Source organism: Callorhinus ursinus, unplaced genomic scaffold, assembly GCF_003265705.2.
Source record: "Callorhinus ursinus isolate GAN/ISIS: 27379988/994484 unplaced genomic scaffold, GSC_fseal_2.0 scaffold17, whole genome shotgun sequence".
NCBI lineage: Eukaryota > Metazoa > Chordata > Mammalia > Carnivora > Otariidae > Callorhinus > Callorhinus ursinus.
In genome coordinates, this window is record NW_027397079.1 from 26,786,175 (window position 1) to 26,794,702 (window position 8,528).

The following is an 8,528-nucleotide window of genomic DNA, read 5'->3' on the forward strand; positions in this document are numbered from 1 at the left end:
CCAGAGCAATTGCCAACTCTATGGTATAACTCGGAATATGAAAATTAGATTTCAGGGAGTTACTGCAACTCTCTGTGTATGTTGTCATCAGCACCTTTGGGTTCCAGCTGAGGACAACCCATATCTTAATCTTTAAGCTAAATACCCATTTCTTCATAGATTCTCAGTCCTATTGCTGCTTTGTAATATTGATAGCTAACTGCATTTCTCTATTACAGCACTTTCCAAACACATGGAAATTTAGCTGAAGTCCTAACCTAGATTAAGTTTCTTTAGTTTCTTTGCATCACCTCAACAAAGGTCTAGCTCCAGCCCTTTTCAGTCCCATATCCCCAGTCTAGAGAACAATAGAAAATTCAGAAACATGAAAACCTTGATTTTTGTGTGATCTGTCTTCGGAGAAGTTTAGCACACTTGAGTAGAAGTTGCTGTTGGTTCTCCATCCAATGGCCAGTCTTTCCTTACTTCCTGCTCTCAGAGGCCTGGTTCTGTCCAGATGGTCACTTTTTCCTAACCTGACTCAGGAGTAAACCCAAACTAGGCTAATCTAATCACAACATCTCCGAACCCCTTCCTAGTGACGGGTTTAAGGTTGACCAGTCCTGCCCAAAGAGGTGTAAGTGCAGGCCTGCAAGGGAACTTGTTGGAGATGTCACCTCGATTGTCTTCCTTCAGTTTTACTGAGATATAATTGACTTTCAGTGCTACATAAGTTTAAATGAACGGCATAATGACTTGACTTACATATATTTCAAAAAAATTATAGTAAGTTTAGATAACATCCATCATCTCATACAGACACACAAAAAATGCCTTCTCCCCCTTGTGATGAGCACTTTTAGGGTCTACTCTCTTAAGAACTTTCAAATGCATCATACAGCAGTGTGAACTACAGTTGTCACATTGTACATGACATCTCCAGTACTTATTCTTCTTATTTATCTTATATCTGGAAGTTTGTACCTTGACCACCTCTATCCAGTTCCCCCAATCCATGCCTCTGGTCACCACAGATCTGATCTCTTTTTCTACGAGTTTGGGTTGTTTTTTTTTTTTTTAAAGATTTTATTTATTTATTTGACAGAGAGAGAGAGAGAGAGAGAGCACAAGCAGGGGGAGCTGCAGGCAGAAGGAGAGGGAGAAGCAGGCTCCCCAAGTAGCAGGGAGCCCGATGCGGGGCTTGATCCCAGGACCCTGGGATCATGACCTGAGTAGAAGGCAGACACTTAACCGACTGAGCCACCCAGGTGCCCCTGTGAGTTTGGGGTTTTTGTCTGCTTGTTGGGGTTTTTGTCTGCTTGTTCGTTTTTTAAATTCTACATGTAGGTCTTTCTCTGTCTGACTTATTTCACGTTGCATAATGCCCTCAAGGTCCATCCGTGTTGTTGCATATGGCAAGATTTCCTTCTTTCTATGGCTGAATACTATTTCATTATAGAAATAAATAAATATCCACTTTATATATACACATATTCATTTATATACATATATATCCATTACATATACCTTGTTTTCTTTACCCATTCAGCTGTCAATGGACTGCTAATGGAAACTTAGATTACTTCTATGTCTTGGTATTTTAAATAATGTTGCAACAAACATAGGGGTGCAGATATCTCTTTGACATAGTGATTTCATTTCTTTTGGCTATATACCCAGAAGTGAGATTGCCTGGATCATATGGTAGTTCTATCTTTAAGTTTTTGAGGATCCTCCATACTGTTTCCCACAGTGGCCGCACCATATTATATCCTCACCTCCAGTGCATAAGGGTTCCCTTTTCTCCACAGCCTTGCCAGCATTTGTTATTTCTTGTCTTTTCTGATAATAACCATTCTAACAGGTGTGAGGTGATATCTCATTTTGGTTTTGATTTGCATTTCCCTAATGACTAGTGATGTTGAGCACCTTTTCATGTACCCATTGGCCATTTCTTTTCTTCTTCTTCTTTTTTTTTTTTTTTTACTATGTTTTTCACAATATAGTGCTTCAGGACTTTTTAATGTAAATAAACATTTGTGATTAGCTAATTTTCAAAATAATGATACAAATTTAGCGTTCTTCTTGGAATGAAAAATTTGCTTGGAGATTACTTCATTCTTTTTCTCTTTTTCAAAAGTGCATCTCGTAGTGCCAGCTGCTTTTCTCGGAAGGAACGCTTGTTTTTTGACCAGACATTATGGCTATATCGCATCATCATAAAGTTCTTCTGTTTTTTCTTCTCTTTATTTGTGGAATTGGAAAATGGGTTCATTTTGGTGTTCTTCCTCACAAACTCTTTTCGGTCTCTCTTTCCAGCCATTGCCATTGCTAGTCTTGTCTCCTTGTCAGACTTTGGCTTCTTATGAAGGCGTTTAATGTCCTGAAGAGAAAGTAACTCACCCCTGGGCTCCTCATCACTATCGATTTCAATATATTTCCTCTTTTGGGCTTTCCCTGGGGCAGCTTCGAGTTTTTACCTCATTTGGGCCATGCGGATTTTCTGGAAGTCTTCCTGAGTTAAAGCTCGTGCTAATGGCTGCAGCTTTGGCTTTCCGCTCCTCCATGGGCATGCTGTGGAGCTTCCTGGATATTTTTTGCTGTTCTTCATCAGAAGAGTGGTGCACATCAACCCACTCACCATCGGCATCTGCCTCCTCACTGAGACTGGTACTTTCCCACCCACCTTCATCGTTTTCAGCATCCTCTTCTTTTTCAACTTCTATAACTTCTGCTCCTGGAATGTAATCTTTAGCATCTAATTCTGCACTCTTGCTTTTATGGAGGCCTCTGTAGGCTTACCCCGGAATTTCTTCTGCAACATCTTAGAATTCAGTGTTTGGAAGAGCTGAATTAAAGTTCTAGCAGACATCATCACATTCTTATCTCTGGGTGTTTTATACTGAGCCAGGTCTTGGAGAAATTCTTCAGGCATGGCTAGAGGACTTCGAGCTGTTATCTCTTTTATAGCATTGATTCCTACTGTCATGACCTCCTCAGAGTTCTTGCCGGTGACAAAATTGTTGGCCACAGTCATGAGCACTGACTGAATGATCTCTGGGGGTACTAAGTGATGAGGTGATTGGGCAGCAAACAGAAGGATCTTTGTTACTTCTCTTTGGTGAGGCTGCAGAAACCTTTGCACAAATGGATAGAAGTTAAAGAGAAAAAGCTCATGAATTCCCACCAATCTGGAGATGAGGTTCATGAGCATCATTTTCACCTCAAACCTCTCCGTAGAGCTCTCTAGCTGCTTTAGTAGTTTTTCTGCAAAATCTTGGGGATCATGAATCAAATGAATAGCTGAAAAGTTAAAGACCTCTGGTTTTTTCTTCTTTTTTTGCTTCTTGAGCACTTTCATAGCCTTTTCCAACCTTTTCTTGTGTTTGGAGCTTTTCTTCCCTGTGGCGTATTGCACTAGCACGTCTCTTGCTGTTGGTCTTTCATCCTCAGTTTCTGAGTCACTGTCCTGTTTCTCCTCTTCATCTTTCCCAAGGAAAAATGTCAAAGCAGCAACTAATATCTTGGTGACCTTAGAGAAACATGCAGTTGTGATCACATTGACAGTTTGGGCATCATTCCAGATGTTTCTTCTGTAGAGTTCAATCATCACATCCAAAGATATCTTGGCTGCAGTTGCATTGCTGTCTCTTAACATGGTGTACATGAAGTTCTGCAACACTATATTCACTTTATTGTTCTTGTGTTTTGCATTTATATTCTTGATATCAGTGACAATATGTGTGTATAAAGTCTTTCGCAGAAGCTTATCATGGCAACGCAGAAGTTCAAAGAAGAGTTCTAGCAAACTTGATGGATTGATGAGATTCTTATTTCTCAGCAAAATCAAAGCTTTGCAAAATGTCATTCAAAGATTTGGATCCAAGACAGTGTGATTGTAGGAGAGAAGATCTTTCAGCTCTTGAGGAAAATTACTTAAATGTTCTGGATAGCGGTGACCAATCTGTGCCATAAACATCACCAGCTCTGCCCGTTCTTTGCTAGGTTTGTTTGGTTGTAGTTTGAAAATCTCTACATTGGATTTGTAGTGATTATACTGCTGTAGAAACTCCTCGATGTAGGCTGGCGGGTCCCGCTTGGTCAGATTCTGTAACTGCGGCAGGTTGCTGGGCAGCTTATTATTGTTTCTGTTAGACATGCTGGCTGCTGACTGGCTCCACAGGGAACAGTTTTAAGAAACCCCACACTGCCGGCAAACACCAACCGTGTCGGCTGCGTGTGGGAATAGTCCCCATTGGCCGTTTCTATATCTTCTTTGGAAAAATGTCTATTCCGGTCCTTTGCCCATTTTTTATTGGATTATTTGCTTTTTTTTTTTTTAGCTCTTGAGTTATATGAATTCTTTACATATTTTCGGCATCAACCCTTTATCACATATATGGTTTGCAAATATTTTCTCCCATTCCATAGGCTGCTTTTTCATTTTGTTAATCATTTCTTTTGCTGTGCAGAAGCTTTTTAGTTTGATGGAGTTTCACTCATTTGTTTTTTATTTCATTGCTTGTGCTTTAGGTGTCATATCCAAAAAATCATCCCTAAGACCCATGCTTAGGAGGCTTTTTTTCTGTTTTCTCATTACCTTGATTTTGAAGAGCAGTAATACTAACGTTTGTTTCTCTTCTTCCACTGGATGCTGTTGTGTCTGGCTATAGTGCCTGGAATAGCAGTGGCCACCTTGCAGCCCCAGGGGAGCCCAACTGATGACAGAGCAAGAAGACAGGAGGAACATAGGGCTCTAGTGGCATTGGGAAGTTATTAGCTTAACCAAGCTTACAGGTGTTCCTTACTATGACCTCTCTTATAGGAGATAATTCACTTTCTTTACTTTTTTAAGCTGGTCAATTTAGAGTTTTCTGGTAATTTTCATTATTTTTTACCATCCCAGTGAGGAAGGCAGATGGTCAAAGCAGAGCACTCACTTTATAGATCTCTAGGCCACAATGTGATCAGCGCCCCTGGAGTTGTACCAAGTAGGTTCCAGAAAACAGGCACTGAGCAAACAGATTCATCTGGGTCACAGACAGGATCAGTAGGAAAACCAGGAAGAGTCCAGCCAAGATAGGGGCTCCTTGAAGTCTACCTGGAGTGTGGAGCCAGGCGCACCTGGCTCTGGTTTTTTTTTGCCCGTAGACTTTGGCCACTTCACTTAGCACTGTGAAGCTTCAGCTTTTCTCATCTATATGCACCTTGCAGATTATTGTAAGAATACAAAATCACACATGGCAAATCATCTAGCGTAGTGATCACAGCCCATACAACATGGGCATTCAGCAGAGGGAAGCTTATATTTTAACTAGAGCAATGATTCACAGAGCTTTCTCCCTCAGATTTTTAATGGCAGCAAAGAACCTCTGAGCCGTTTACCTTCCTGTTGTCGCTTGAGACCACAAATTCATAGGACGGAAGGGAAGAATGTGTCCCATGGAAGAGATTGAATTTACATGTGATCAGCTAGTTACTAATTCCTGCCTGATCCCCTGCATCCATACAGCTCCATCTCATATATGAGAAAGCTCACGTGGATCAGGAAAGACCTTGGGACCATACCTGAGAACCCAGTTTAAGGGTTGATTGTGTTGATGTTGATACACTTATATATTGCATGTTGATTTGATACACTTATATATTGCAAAATTATTACTACTGTGTCATTAACTAATACCCCCATCATGCCACATAATTTCTTTTTTGGTGGTGAAAACATTGAAGATCTATTCTCTTAGAAACTTTCATGTATATAATAAGGAATTATTAACTATAATCACCATGCTGTGCATTACATCCCTACAGCTTTTTTATCTTCTAACTGGAAGTTTGTATCCTTTGCCCAATGTCTCTCCATTTCCCCTACCCATAGCCCTTGATAACCACTATTCTAATCTCTATTTCTAAGAGTTCAGCTTTTTTAGACTCTACATACAAGTGAGATCATACAGTATTTGTCTTTCTCTGTCTTATTTCACATAGCATAATGCCTTCAATGTCCATCCATGTTGTAGCAAATGTCAGTATTTCTTTTTTCATGGTCAAATAATATTCCACCACACACACACACACACACACACACACCAATTTCTTCATTCATCCATTGACAGATGCTTATATTGTCTTCATATCTTGGCTATTATGGATAATGCTGCAATAAACATAGGAGTTTAATTCTCTCTTTGAGATCCTATTTTCATTTTTTTTTTTTTTTGGATATATACCCAGAAGTAGGATTACTGGATCATAAGGTAGTTCTATTTTTAACTTTTTGAGGAACCTCCGTACTGTTTTCCAGAGTGGTCGCACCAGCTTGCGTTCCCACCAACCGTCCTGAGAACCCATTTTACAGCTATATTGCCACCTACCAACTTAGAGGAAAACTGGGTTTGTCCGAGTCATTTCAACTGAGTGCTGCTATGCTTCATACTCCCCACTGATTTTTTTTTTAAATAACTACTTGTTAGGCTCCAGTTTGAGAGAAGCAGAATAAAAAAACCTGGAATGTTCTTGCTTGGAATGATAATTGCTCATTAGAACCCCATTTTGTTATAATTGTACAATTCATTATGCTGAGCACTTCATTAGACGCATTGTAAAAATTCTGACAACTTGAATATGTTACATTGAATATCAAAATGAATCTGATTTAGAGCTTTGCTGTTTCTTGAGGGCATTTTCTAATTAATAGAAGTCTGAGAAGACAGAAAAGTGAGAGTCTCTGTATTTTCTTCTGGGGGTCATTATTAGAGATGTGCTTAAAGCAACATAATTTTGAAATAGGAAGCTTTCTTTGGAACAGAAAGAAAAAAATAGCCCATAAACCTGAAATGGTCACATCTGTCTTTATAAATACAAGCTCAGAATTATCTGCAATTAATACCAAACCACATCTTTTTATCATGCTGTTAGGGACTTTTGGGTAAAGATAGCAGATTGAACATTTTCATTTATCTCCCTTTCCTCTTGAAAGCCTAGTAAAATGATGGCAAAGGGGGCTTTTAAGGGGTATAAGCCCACAAGGACAGAGGAAAGGAAGGAGCAGATGGGAGCAACAGAATCCTGGAAAATCCCCAAGCCGACAGAATGGGAAGTGAGAAGCAAACCTACTGTACCTCAGCATTCCCCAAACTGGGGATCTGGTAATTGGAGATCAAGGTGGGGCTCTAAAAGCATCAGCTGAGAGTCTGCCTAGGGAGCTTTTAGATCCCTGGATCTCCTCTTCCCCATTGGCCAGCTGAAGGACTGTTCTTCATCCCCACTGGCACAGGTTGGGAGGTTCCTACCTCTGGAGAGTGTGAAACAGAGAGCCTCTGGACTGGAGGACTCCAGAAATATTGATGGCATGAATACTACAATAAAACAGGGGGATCAAATGGTCACTTACATATCGAATGATGAGCTCCTCCCACCCAGCCCTCTTAGGCTAACGAAATACGGGAGCCAGGCCTAGACCCTGAGCATGAGATTGGGAGGCCCTTGTTTGAGGACTCTGGCCAGCCCGTAGGGAAATACTTAAAGATCATCTTGGAGAGTCCCCAAGAAAACAATCAGTCATGGCAGTGGTTCCACAAACCTGCAGTATCAGCACCATGTGGGCATTTGATAAAAATCCAAATTCTTGGGGTGCCTGGGTGGCTCAGCTGGTTAAGCATTGGACCCTTGATTTCAACTCAGGTCATGACCTCAGGGTGGTGAGACCGAGCTATGGGTCAGGCTCTGCCCTGAGCATGGGGCCGGCTTATGATTCTCTCTCTCCCTCTGCCCCTCCCCTCCTCCCGCCCCACCCCCATTCTCTCTCTCTCAAAAGAAAAATTAATTAATTAAATTAATTGCAAATTCTTGCACCTTGCTCTAGACCTACAGAATGGGAACCCCTAGGGGTGGGGCCCTGAAATCTATGTTCAATAAGACCCCAAGTACACACCGAAGTTAAGAACCACCGTTCTTCCACAAAGCTCACCATAGATGCAAAGTTTCCCTTCCTTACAAATATGGACAATCAAGGATGGGCATATATCAGAAGAAAGAGAACAAAATAAACTGGAAGAAATAACAACCTTGGGGGGAAAAGAGACCATGCAGGAAAAAAATCAAACTTGGGAAAGAGCTAACGTGAATACCCTCAGAGGGGTAAGAAAAAAATATTTCCCTCATGAAACAAGAAGAGGCAGCTATTTTTTTTTTTAAAGAAGGGGTCCTTTAGAAAACAACAAAAATGGGCTTTTGAAAATTTAAAAATATGGCAGTAGAAATGAAGCATTCAACAAAAAACTAAAAAGTAAAACCAAAAGACAAAGAGAATAGGAAGAAAAAAGAAAGATCTAAGGATTAGTGCAGGAGAATGGTTGAGAATTGTTGGTCTAGGATGATGAACATGCAAACAATAAAAATTCCAGGCAAAGGAAGCAGAGAGAAGAAATGCTCAATGAAATAACTGACAAATGTTTCCCAGCATTGAAGAATATACATTCCCAGATGGAAAGGGCCCACCTAATGCCTGGCCAGTAGATGAAAACAGATTCATATCAAGACACATCACT

General features: G+C 40.5%; 1 pseudogene; it reads right to left on the reverse strand.

Moving 5' to 3' along the window:
• Positions 1-1,990: 1,990 nt before the first annotated feature.
• Positions 1,991-4,138, reverse strand: LOC112834656 (protein SDA1 homolog; annotated as a pseudogene).
• Positions 4,139-8,528: the final 4,390 nt, after the last annotated feature.